We start from the raw sequence: 12945 nt of genomic DNA on the forward strand, positions 1-12945 counted from the left end.
CATTTGGCACACAGCTTATCTGCACGATAACTCAGCCGCCGGTGGGATAGGTCGTGTGGGCAATGTCGGGTCGTGGCTTAGGAGAAGATGCAAGAATGCAGGAGAATGTGGCGTCCCTGCAAGATAAATCACACTTGTCAAGATCTTCAACGGCTCGTACTGTTTTCACAGACAATTAGGCACCTAAATGCCTTTGGACATAGTGCACCTGTTTTTTAGTTTGGAGTTCTTTCTAGCATTGTGGATGTAAGCCAGGAAAGCACTCTAAGCAGTGGTAATTTTGATCCTGTTTTTTTCAGTACTTTATCTTTGCTATGTGGAAAGCAACTCTAAAATATGTGTCTACCTAGACAGGGCAACATCCCATCCCAGAACATGAGTAAATACTTTCGTACAACCCCCGATAAAGAACTTCATTAACATGGATAAATGCATTCCTGACAAAAATGCCATCTCTGTATTTCACAGTCATCATGAATGAAACATTCTTAGTATTGCCTTGTTCTGACTTCAAATATAAATTACTCTGTGCACACCTTATACACTTAGAAGGAAAAAAAAACTGTTATTACATTTCTTTAGCTTCTTTCACTTCATTCCCATCAAAATTTCATTTGAGCTCTCTAGATACCCTGAGCCCATCTATGTGCTCCAGGCACTCAGGCTTTCAGGTAGTTGAAAGTTGTTTCTGCTTTGTTTGCTCTTTGGGAGGAAATAATGGCTCCTCACACATCTACCCTTGAAAAGTCTCCAGAAGGCTCACAAATTCACTTTACCAGATTAAACAAGATTAGTCTACACAGGGCCTGAAGAAAATTTCTCCATGATTGAATTTTTTTTTTCTTCCCTGGGGATGATTCCAGCTTTGGCTGATGAAGTGCCTCTCAACACTATCTTTAAAGCTGTGGTTCATAAAGTCATGAACACTACAAAACCTTACAATTCTTCAAAATAACTTGAGGAACCTGAGCTACAGAGAATCCTTCAAAAACTGCTAATCTAGAATGAAAGCAGTGATCTCATGTGCCAAAGCATCACATTTTCTGTTTCATTCATTCTATGACCAGTCTAGACTTTTGCTTGTAACAACTTTCAGCAACAATTAAAAGAAAAAAAAAATGTTAATCTCTCTGAAGTCTGGTGTTCTCCTTCTCTAAATTAACCTTAGACATTCTTCCTCCCTGTTTTGATGATGCTCTATTAGTTTTAGAGCAGACAACCCTCCCAAAAGCTGGGATGGTATGAATGAATGAAGTCACAAGTTAATCTCCACTCCATTCTATTTTCTCTGGTTAGATTGCAATATTATCTAGACAAAGAAGAGAGATGAGTAGCAGAGAACAGAAGCCCATTTGAGATGAGTTCTCTTCCTTCTTCACTGCCATGATGGGCTGTGGGGACATCTGGATCTCTAGGGAACATCACTAAATAGGACCAGATAACCTCAGAATATTAGAGCCAGACCAGCCCTGTCATGTATGATTCACTTGCTGTATAACGCCTAATAAAGGCAATATGTGTGGAACCAGGAAGGCAGCCAATGCAGCTTCTTCCAAGAACTGTGAGTAATTAACAGGGTCTCTGGTTAATTTCTTTCATGAAAATGTGTTGAGTGAGATTCTTACAAGTGGTACTTTTTGTGTGATGTCTCCCTCTACTCCCAAACAGCACAAGTTCATGCAACTTGAAAGGGAGAAAAAGTAAAATTCAAGTTTCAGAATTTGAGAAGAGTTTGTCTCCAGCTTCATCAGCTAGTGTATCCTTGCTTCACTTTAGGTCTTCATCTCCTGGTGGTTTTCCTCTCAAAATCTGGTTCTATAACCCAGCTGTAATTATTGTATCCCCATATAACATGCCCAAGCTTCTTCCTTTTTGAATCTTTGGCTTCTTTCTTTTTGAAGTGTTTCAAATCTCTAGTCTTTCAGAGGAAAAATCATTCAGAACTTCCCTGAGATTAAAGAAGCCTAAGTAGTTGCATCATGTTGCAAAGGAGAAGATATTCACAAAAAGCAACATATTGTCCTTGCTTGTGGATCTCATGTCCATCCGCTATGAAGAAGAGGAAAGGACAATTCTCAGCCTGCTGTTACTGTCACACCTTATAAGGAATGCTCCGTCTTTTTTTGCTCTCTATGTACTTCAGGCTTTCCCCTGGTACTGCTCTTGGAGCAGCCATTGCTGTCCATGACTAAGGTCATGTCCCCTTTGAACTTAACAAGCACTTTTTTCCTCACTACAACAGAGCAAGAAGGTTGTGGAAGATGTTGGAGCTGCCCAAAGCAAACAGAGCCTACCCTCACCCCACGCAGCAGAAGATGCTCCAAAATCAGCGGGGCAGATTTTAAGTGACAAGAATCCTGCCAGGGATTTGTTGAGGATGGAGTACATGTGATAACAATTTAATATGTGCATCACATAAGGCAGAAGTTAATATCCCTTGTTATATTAATATCACATGGCACTATTGAATTTGATATTTTAATTAAACCTAAATATATCTCACTGATAGTGATTGGCACTGGATGTTTTGGGAAATACACAAGCATTTAACTGAAACCATCAGTTCAAACAAAAGACAGTATCCTCTTCAATATTTCAAATGCATTATGAACATGTCAGCTAATTGTTCTGAAGAAATAATACTAAGCTGCTTCTGAATTAGTTGATGAGGTGATAGAGCACAGAATATCTTATAATGTAATGTTTGCCACATATGGCTGTCTCTGCAGGCCCTTGAAAACATAATGCTTGCTCCCTTTATGTTCAACATCTTTTCTGGCAACATGGGCAGTGGCATTGAGTTCACCCTCAGCAATTTTACTGCTGCACCAAGCTGAGTGGTGTCACTGAGTGGCAGTGGACATGCTGGAGTGAAGGGATGCCATCCAGAGAGACCTTGACACACGTGAGAGATGGGCTGATGCAAAACTCTTTGAGATCAACAAAGCAAAGTGCAGGGTCCTACACCTGGGTCCTAGCAATCCCAGGAACACCTCCAGGTTGGGCAGAAAAGTAATTGAGAGCAGCCCTGAGGAGAAGGACTTGGGGGTGATGGTTGATGACAAACTCAACATAAGCCAGCAGTGTGTGCTGGCAACCCAGAAAGATTCTCCAGTGGAATCCTGGGTTGCATCATAAGGAGTCTGCTCAGCAGGCTGATGGAGGGGATTTTCCCCTTCTACTTTGCTCTTGTGACACCCCACCTGGAGTATTGTATTCACTTCTGGTGTCCCCAGCATAAGGACATGGAACAGTCGGAGCAAGTCCAAAGGAGGGCCATGAAGTTTTTAAGTGGACTGGAGCAAGTCCCCTGAAAAGGTGGATGAGACAGCTGGGGCTGTTCATCCTGGAGAAGAGAAGGTTGTGTGAGACTTCACATCAACCTTCCAGTGCCTGCAGGGGCCTACAGGGAAACTGTCCAGGGACTTCATCAGGAACTGTAGTGATGGAACAAGGAGTAACATTTGCAAACAAAATTAGAGAAAAAAAGGGTAGTTATGGTGAAGAAATTCTTTGTAGTGAGGGTGATAAGATACTAGAGCAGTTTGCCCAGGAAGGTTGTGGATGCTCCAGCCCTGGCAAGTGTTTAAGACCAGGTAGGACAAGACCTTGGGCAACATATTCTAGTGAAAGCTGTCCCTTCCCATGGCAGGGGAGGTTGGGACTAGATGATATTTAGGGTCCCTTCCAACCGTTAACATTTTATGATTCTAAGTAATTTTCTTAAGAGACTTTTTCATAATAGGAAATAAATAGATGTGATCAGAGACCATTAAAACTGAATTACAAAAAAAATTTGTATCGCTACAAAACCATTCACTTGTGTTGGATGACACAGAATGGACTGAGATTGGGCCAGAAAAAGTGCAGTCTTTTATTTGCTGGAAATCTAGGAATATTTATATGTATTTTTAAGTGAAATGTATCAGTTTGAACAGCACCAGCCGGTTTTAATTGTACAAATTGACCATGAATTGAATTATTTTTGCCAAGTTGTGTTAATTTACCTGGCCAGTTCTGTAAAATTTATGCACAGTTAATACTTAATTTGTCAACTTTATGTAACTGATGGAATTCTTTCCTTCTCTTTGCTCCTAATGTCACACCATAATGTTCATTTCTGACTAAATTATCCATCTAAACTTTGAGAGGTATATGTGCAGTAACTAATAGCACATTGTTAGCTATATATAGTTATTTTTGTTTGCACATTGTTTCTTAATTCCTTCAATAAATAAATAAATTCTTTATTTTTTGTTAGTTATTAAGAGATCTTTGTCAGTTGTGGGTGGATTCACTATGAAGTCTTCTTTTAAATAAAACATGATCCCAAGTACTGTGTGTTATGCAAGAAAAATTATGTATGTAAAGAGATAATATTTAAAGAAAGTGAATTTAAGGAGAAATTAAATAAAGATTTGTCTTTTCCTCTTCTTGAAGAGACAAGGAATTTCTTGGATTCCAGCAATGTCCTTTACCACAAAAATACAATGTCAGGTTCAAACTGATAAAAGAGCAGAACTACCAAAAAAGAAAAATACATCTCAAGAGCAAATCTGTCAATTGAAGAGTTCTATCACAAATTCTAGGAGCAAGGTGTGCCATCTTCCCGCTCCAGCCATCCTCACTTTCATGAGGATGCTTGCTGCTAACCCAGCTTGCCTGCCACCTCTGGGAGGCTGAGCTAGAATCTAAATGAATGCAGATGAGTGTCCATTCTCAAAAATCAACTGCCCTTTATTAACATTCAAGAAAACTTTTGAGGGAATTTTTGGTCTTTTGTGGTCTATGGCAGTGCAGAACTTCCTTTGCAAGGGGAAGCTGAGGGGCAAGCACCAATCTCTTCCCCCTGGTGCCCAGGGACAGAACACAAGGGAAGAGTGTGAAGTTGTGTCAGGGGAGGTTTGGATTAGATATCAGAAAAAGGTTCTTTATCCAGAGCTATGGGCACTGGAACAGGCTTCCCAGGGAAGTGATCACAGCACCAGCCTGAGAGAGTTTGAGAAGTGTTTGGACACTGCTCTCAGGCACAGGGTGTGACTCCTGGGGTGTCCTGTTCATGGCCAGGAGTTGGACTTGATGGTGCTTTATACCAATCACTTAGTAGTTATTCAATTTGATTATAAGATTTGATAATGAGACGTATTGCTGTTCACACAGATGCTTATCCATTTTGATATCAATCAGAGATGAAATACACTATCTATTTTAATTTATGGTAAATTATGCAGGGACCAGGAGGGGCTCATCCACAGGGAACACAGAGCAGTCCAGGCAGTGCAGGTATGTTGATTATTTTACAGGCTCTGCAGCAGTTGTCATGAGTGCTTGACACTGCATGTGGAAAAGCAGTGTACTTTCTCTAAATGATGTATTTGATTACAACCAAGTATTTATAAAGCTTCCAACTGCAAAGAACTTAAGGATCTTAAGCAAGTTAAAAATGACAGTACTGCCATGTGTACTTAACTCTCTTTTCATGCCATGCTATTTAAGATCTGAATAATCCACTTTTCTATATATGATGATAAGCCTGGGTAGGAATAAGGAGAAATTCACAGGCTAATGAAATAAGATTAGACCACTTGAATAATTCTGGAAACCAGAAGGCAATGCACACCATGGTTATTTTTGTTTTAGTCCTAGATCTGTACCTTCATTTAACAACCTCGTGAATCCTTTAGTTGAAAAGGAAGGCGTATGTTGCTCCTAGCAAGCCAACTTACATAATTAGAAGTAAACAAACAAACTTCTGAATATATAAGCATGTCTACAGATTTGCTTTCAATACCATCACTGTCTGCTTAAATGTTACGTAAGAGGGCAGGCTTAGTGCTATTCCCTCTAACCACAAGGAAATTCAAAAACATTCAGAGGTAAAGGTTAGAACTTCTGCTGCTCCTGAAGTGCTCTGGGTACACACAGTGAAAAAATTACTTCGTGTCATAAAGTATCATATGCTTCATTCAGGTGTCCTGGACATCTGCAGTGGAAAAATGAACTTCAGATGAGCAAAACTCCATAGTGTAGCTATAGCAAGGGGACTTGCCCATATGCCTTCTAATTTTCACAATTTGCATAATTTTCTACACCTAAAGCCTGTGGGAACGGAAGAATCTGGAATTGGAGTGGTCAGGATGAGAGGAAAACAGACATAAGGAAAAGTCTGCGAAAGTTCTGGTCACAGAAGGATTTGACAACTACAAAGTTACATACAAAGACAAGGACATGCAGCATAGCACCTAGAAAAATTATGTGTTAAAGAGAAGGGGACATCACAATTCTCTGATGTATCAGTCCACTTTTCTCTGAAAGTTCATTGGGCTGGTGCAAAGAACTCAGAGAATATTTTAAGGACCTCAAATAATTAAAGTTTTGCTTATGCAATTTTTCATATTCTGATTAAGTAATGAAATTTTGCTCAAGGAAGCCTCTGTGAATGGGACGCATGTACAAGTACTCATGCTTGATGCGTTAGACCACTCATCCACTCCTGGTATCATTTAAGTTACTCAGGTAGCATAAACAATACCAGGTAACCATTGCAATAGGAATGCCAAATGCAGAAAATGCGAATGGTCTGAAGTATATTCTTTTGGTAAAATATAGCTGAGTGCCTCTAAATACTGATCAAGTCTGATGAGTCTATAATTTGCAAGTGAACTTTGAATAAGTGTGGAAAGAGTCCTAGAGCAAATTGTTAAGTGCAGCACTATCTCTTCCCCCGTACTTTGAACATATGTCTAAGATTGCATCATAATTCACATCTCTACCACACACACACACACACACACACACACAAACACGAACAAACTAACAAAAAAAACACCACCCAGAAACTCCAAAACCAAGCCTCCTAAAAAACCAAGCGAACAAACCAAACAAACAAAAAAACCCCAAGAAAACAACAAAAACCACCACAATGTATTTTTTCTTCTATAAGAATCAAAGACCATAGTTTAAAATAATCAAAGATCAAAGTTTGCCTAAAGCTTGGCTTAGGTTTTCCTTTGGGTATGCTACTATTGTACCAACTTTTAAGTACATGCTCAAAGAGAGAAGACAAGAGACATAATGCTTGAAAGTTAAGTACCTTACTTCACATTGACTTATTGCTTATCAAGGCTCAAGAGGAATCTTAAAAATCTTGAAATTCTCAACTCAAATCCATAGTTCTAGCTAGGCAAATGATGATCTTTTTAATAAGATAAAGGAGTCTAGATTCAAAAGTTTGAAGTGATGGATAATGTAGTAAGTCCTTCCCTGCTTATGCAATTCTTATAACCTTTATTTTAATCTGAATATTTCAAAACACAGCTTTCTGACACTGGATCTTGTTATGCCTTTGTCTGCTGGATTAAAGAGTTCTCAAAGCATTCCTGAAGTGGTTTCCTGAATGCTTTCCAATTTTTCAAAATCCTTTTGAAGGTGTAGATACTGGGGCTGGACACGGTATTCCAGCTGACAGTTAAGTTTCATTACCTTGAAATAAGGATTAACTGGGAAGTCAAAACTACATAACTTGGTGTAGTGACATTTCACCTTTGGTGACCTGGCTTAAAATTTGTGTTTGGTCAGCAAAGGAAATTGTTTTTCTAATCTTATCCGAGCCCCTTCTGACGTTTTTCCATATCAAAAAGAATTGCTTTCACTGGCATAATTTTCCTTCGTGCCTAAGGACAGGGCTAGCACTGGGCAGGCTGAATGGCAGGTTTGAAGGGCAAGGACACGCTGCCAGAGCTGTGTCCGTCCTGCGCGCAGGCTGTGGCTGCTGCGCTCCCAGGCACAAGCGCGCTGGCAGCAAACACTGCGCGCACATGAGACATGAGCTGCAGCCCCTCACTTTCCCCTTCCCTGACCTCGGGCACTGCCAGTGCAGCCCCCAGCAGGATCCCCTCTCCCCTCTGCTTGGTGATCCTGCCTGAACAGTGGTGAAGGAAGCAATTTTCTTTACAGCCTCAGAATGAAATGGTATTTCACTCTGCAAAACTACATAAAGACTTGAGGCTTGCAAGATGAGTTTCAGGAAGTGAGTTACAGGAAGCAACCTAATTTAAAAACCCTTTTTGCACTACAGAATATTGCCAAACAATATGCAATTAAGAGAGTGAGACGTTTCCAAATAGTTTTTCTTCAATAAGTTAAAAAGTTAGGACCTCATACCGAGTATTTAGATAGCGATATCTTCCAGACTATGAAGAGATAGAAAGGTAGGTGAAAAAGGAAAGAACCTAGTTGATGCAAAGAATCACTATATTGTTAGAATATTATTAGAATAATATAGTGGTTCACTTATGGGGTTTGGATAGACACATTATTATTTAAATATATATGCATAAGCATATACATAGCAATATTCTAATACAGAGTTTTTGCTGGCCAAATCCTTGTTTTTCACTGCAAGATAAAGTTACAACATGGTTGTTGGGATTCATCTGACGCAATTTTACCTTCTAAAGTAATAATTATCAACTTTAAGTTATTCACCTAGGTGCCCTTTTGTGACTGGCAGAAGGAAAAAGATACCCCTTGAGTAATTGGTATCATAGCCTCATCTATGGCATCAGAAGAAATTATTTGCCCTATAAACATGCTTCTTTCTCTCCACTGAGTATCAAAAAATCTCACAAAGTCTTTTGTATTTGATGTGATTTTTAAGAAAGTGAAGTTAATTAGTTGTAGATACCCTCACCCATGCAGGTTAGAAATTTATATGGATATTAATGGGTACAGTCAGTGTTTCATCAAAGCAACAAATCATCATAAACTTCTTTGTAGCACATTTTTAATGCAGTGGTGCCAGCTATTGTGAAGAAGATAGGATGAGGAATAGTTAGAAGGTGTGTGAGAGCCCTGAAAGAAATCCTATGCTAATTTCAAGAGCTATTGATGTATCTGATGTTTGTAACATGTGATATTGAACCGATACTCCAGCAGGATTTTCAAGGAAGAGGGAGATAATCAGAAAATCATTAGTGAAGAAGGGTCAATGAACCCTTTATTTTTTGCATCAAAATGTCCTGTAGTACTTGGGACAGCCTTGCTATACTCCTAACTGGGAAGTCATGATGGAGTAGAACAATGCTGAGCACATCAGGGAGTACCAGCTGTGCTATGAAAACAGTGATTGATAATATACTACACACAGCTGTATCCAGCTCAAAGTGTAGCTTAGAAAAATTTGGTTGCTTAGAAAGTCATGCCTTTTGGTTAGAAAACAGACTGTGTGTGCCAGAGGGATGTTTCCACCGCTTTGCTGAAGGAAGAGCTGGGATGTGGGAAGTTGTCAGAATCCTAGCTGGAAGCAGCCCAGCCATGCTCAGTTTCCCTTTCCCCCTGGAAGTCCCAGAAGCAGCAAGCCTGGGCTGCTAGAGCATTTCTTTGTCCCTTTCTGTTCTATACTCCTGCCCACTCTTCTTCTCCTGTCCATGATGAGAATGTCTGGCTCTTGCCCTGATTCACTTCAATTCCAGTCTTGGAATGGAAAAAATCAGCTTTGCTTGCACAACTGAGATCTCACAATCTGTCCCTCATTATTAAACGCTGGCAGACTTGAAAGTGCGCATGCAGAACATGGGGAGGTGAGCCTTTGGCATGGGGAGCTCTCTGAAAGTGGTTGAAAAACTCTTTCAGAGAGAAACAGTGGTTTGGTTTCAAATTGATGCACTCTACATTGAAATGTCAGGGTTTTTTGCTGTTCTGTAATTTCCACTAACCCGTTTCAAAATCTCAAACAAAATTATGTTTAGAGTCAAAATATCCATCAATTAATAATAATCATATTTATAATCTCTTATTCTGTTATGATTAGTAATTTCATTGCTTTCTTAAATATATGAAAAATACAGTAACAGAATATGTAAAGTATAAATATTAATGTTTCAAAGTTTCTATTTTTTCCTGAATGTGTTCAAAACTTCCTGGAGAAAATACAAGATTATTCTTCAAGCAGAAACATTCCTCAACAAAATTTTCTTTTAAAAGGCTCTTGATGAGATGTATTTGGATTTCTGAGCAGCTATTGTCTTAAATCATTTCATCACTGAGTTCTGTAAAAAGGAACCTCACTTGGTGGAAAAGAAGTAACATCCAAGCAGCCTCATCTGGAAGAGTATTAGCAGTAGCAGAGATCTGCAAGGTTTAAATTTGCTTAACAGAAGGCCTTCAAAATTCGTAAAATAGTAATATTTCCTGCTTCAGAAGGAGTAAGGGTAAAAAAATAGCTTATAATTCAGATTCAAGGAAGAGTATGAAAAAATTGCTTACTTTCTTGCCAAATAAAATGTAGGATGAAATAAATGTTCTTAGGAGTTTAGTAGATATGGAGGGGGTGGTCAAATACTGGAATAGGCTTCCTAGAGTAGTGTTCAATGCCCAAACCCTTTCACTGCCTTAAAGAGGCATTTGGACAATGCCTTGAACATGTGTTAAACTTGGTCAGCCCTTGGTCAGGCTGATGGATCTGATGGATCAGACTACAGGATCATCGTAGGTCCCTTCCAACTCAAGTAGTTCTATTCTATTCTATTCTATTCTATTCTATTCTATTCTATTCTATTCTATTCTATTCTATTCTATTCTATTCTATTCTCTAAGCAAAACAGTTCCTAAAACACCCTTGGGCTTTCAGGGACTTCAAGTGTTTCAGGCATATGCAGATTTGGTATAATTAAAAAACAACAGTGTAATGAATTTTATGTAGGTATGCTCACCATTCAAACTGCACTGCACTTTTCAAAGTACACATCTGTGTGTACTAGATTTTGAAAAACCATAGCTGTGACCTTATTGTCATCTGCCATTTAAAACAAGAATCAAGCTCCCCTAGATGGAGTAGAACAATGCTGAGCACATCAGGGAGTACCAGCTGTGCTATGAAAACAGTGATTGATAATATACTACACACCAAGAAGAAATATCTTGTGATTTCCCCATGTGTTATGAGCATGTAATTAGTTGAGCAGAGTACAGGAGTTTAGATGCACATGGACAAGTGCAAAAGGTAGGCTAACAGAGTGAAAGAGGAAAAGGAAAGATGGACTATTGCTTAAACTCTTTGAAGGTTGCCAGCACCACCAGGTATTAATGATCTGCCTTAGAAGCCCAAAGATAGAACCTGTGTGCCTCTGTAGTCGCAGCACAAGGATTCTCTCCACAGCTAAAACTCCTTATTTACTCATCTGAATTGGGTGCTGGAAGACAAAGAAAGGAAAGTAATTTGAAAATTTTTACTTCAGTTCTCTGGTGTACAGCATGGAAAGTCCATGTGTTATCAATACTTTGCATGAACCCAAGTTACAAATCAGAGCAGCACACTAACATTAACAGGGCTCCCTCAGTCCAGAACCAGACAGGCTTGGTTCTCAGCTTAATAGACTTATTTAAGAAAAAAACCCAAACAACAAAAACCCCAAACCTATGTAGGGAAAGATTGCGTTTCCATCACAAGCCTAATAAAATATACAGTTTTGGCTTCACTCCATCTAGTGGCAACCAGGCAGAAATCCTCTCTCCTCCTTCCCTAAAGTAGCAGTGTGTGAGCTATGGCTAAAAGTTAATTTTGCATGTGTGGCAGGGTTTGGGCTTGTTTACAGTCACTAAAGTCCAGGAGACACCAATTCATGGGTTTTGATGTGCTTGCCACTGACAGAACATGGTTGCCATTGCACCACACCCCTGGTGTGGAGCTTGGAATGGGAACTGCTCAAGAGGAGGCAGGAAGAGAAATTTCCCAATGTAGATGAAAGCAAAGATCTGCTGAATGCCTGTAAATGAGTCGTGCTGTGGTAGAAAGGTAGGAGAAAAATGCATTAGTAACTTCTGAAAAAGGTTTCTTAACCAATGGAAAGGCAACAGAGAAGGGGCAGTTTCATTCATCATCAAATGTCTCCTAGAGTCCTCAGTAAAAAATCTGGGCTCAAGCCTTCTTATTCTGGTGTGCTGGAAGCAGACTAGTTCTTACAAAGTCTTTTAGCTATTCACATGTCTGCCCTTGCTTGAAATTATTTTTCTCTGATGTTTTATCTGAGCTTGCAACATTTGGGATTCCATGTGAGTTTCTAAACAGGACAAAAGTCACAGGAAGGTAAGGCACGGCTCTGTCTGCATCCAGGTCCATGCTCCTAAGCAAAGCATTCTCTCTGAGCATATCAGTTCTCACATGAACTTGCCCTAGCATTAGGTTGGATTTTATATTGGATTTCAATATATTGAATGGTCTGTGCAAAATGTATCCAAATACAACACCTGAATTTTAGGAATGTTCAAACATCATTGAGATCCATAAGCTTTAATTAAAGCATAAAAATTAATTCTATATGTGTGGGCACACACAGACACAGAGTACATATTTTATTACCTGTATATATACAATTACATATACATAATGTAACCGTTTCTTACATAACTTAGCAAGGGGTCTGGGTCTCATTCTCCGGTATTTTGTATAATGCACAGTTTAAAAGCAATCTTTCTGAGGTTCTGTGTAAAGGCAGATATAGAAAGTAATTTTATGTGGCCTCTCTATCAATCAGGGTAAGAAAAGAAACAAATATAGTGAGATAATTTTTATGAAGCATAACTGAATCATGCCTCTGTTTTCATTAAAATCATATAGCAATTAGTAAGTGATGATCTGGTTTAGAAGAAAGAACATATTGTTTTTGTACACTGTGCTTTGTGTACTGCTTGAGCTAAATTAAGACAAATAACCAAGACAATATTTTTCTTTGATATCAGTAAATATTGGCATGAAAAAACCTATTGCCCCATTATTTTTAATGGGAAGAATTCACTCTAAACCTTTTTTTCATCAAGTTGAGGAGGTGATGTCATATGGTAAAGGCTGGATATTCCAAATAAATCACTAACAAGTCATTTTGGCTGAGCAGTATGTGTATCAGATATGCAACTGAACATGTCTGGAAGAAAATGCATTACTGTCAT

This window comes from Melospiza georgiana, chromosome 3 (assembly GCF_028018845.1).
Source record: "Melospiza georgiana isolate bMelGeo1 chromosome 3, bMelGeo1.pri, whole genome shotgun sequence".
NCBI classification, from domain to species: Eukaryota; Metazoa; Chordata; class Aves; order Passeriformes; family Passerellidae; genus Melospiza; species Melospiza georgiana.